The sequence below is a fragment of the Micropterus dolomieu genome, linkage group LG12, assembly GCF_021292245.1.
Source record: "Micropterus dolomieu isolate WLL.071019.BEF.003 ecotype Adirondacks linkage group LG12, ASM2129224v1, whole genome shotgun sequence".
NCBI lineage: Eukaryota > Metazoa > Chordata > Actinopteri > Centrarchiformes > Centrarchidae > Micropterus > Micropterus dolomieu.
Genome location: NC_060161.1, coordinates 38,354,333 through 38,354,921, shown reverse-complemented (window position 1 = coordinate 38,354,921; position 589 = coordinate 38,354,333). Strand labels below are relative to the sequence as shown.

The window sequence follows — 589 nt, the reverse complement described above, 5'->3', positions numbered from 1 at the left end:
CGTCCACATGTGACGAGCGAGAACATGTTGGCATTTCCTGTGAGTCGACGTTGAGCCACAAACTCCACCTTTGTGCGGGTGACTGTGATGGGCTAACGTCGCTGTTAGCGCCGCTCTCGGTTAGCGGCCCACCGTAGAGCTGGCATCCAATCACAGGGACGCGTGCAAGTGTTCTAGCCAATCACAGCACAGTAGGGCTGCCAGAGGGAAAAAATAATGCGGGGGAAACTGTTAGCTTAGCATCAACCTTCTGACAACTGCAACTGATTTACTGTGTGTGTGTGTGTGTGTGTGTGTGTGTGTGTGTGTGTGTGTGTGTGTCTTGCAGCCATCTTCCAGATCATCCAGAGCATCAGGCAGGGCATGTGATGACCTTCAACCCCTGGAGCAGAGTCACATGGGGGGGAGGGGGTGCACGTCGTCATCATGACCCGCCTACCGCACGCACACTCACAGACACACACAAACAGACACACACAAACAGACACACACTTGTTCCTGTGGAGTTTAAATCTGAGCTGTTTTTTCTTCCTACCTAACCCAACCCCTCTCTCTGTCTGCAGTAAATCAGATGTGTGTTGTTTTTTTT

The 589-nt window shown here is 51.6% G+C and overlaps 1 protein-coding gene across 2 annotated transcripts in view; it reads left to right on the top strand.

Moving 5' to 3' along the window:
* LOC123980185 (zinc finger protein 260-like) overlaps positions 1-589 on the top strand; it is a 672,464-nt gene that overhangs the window by 542,893 nt on the left and 128,982 nt on the right. The window lies entirely within an intron of this gene.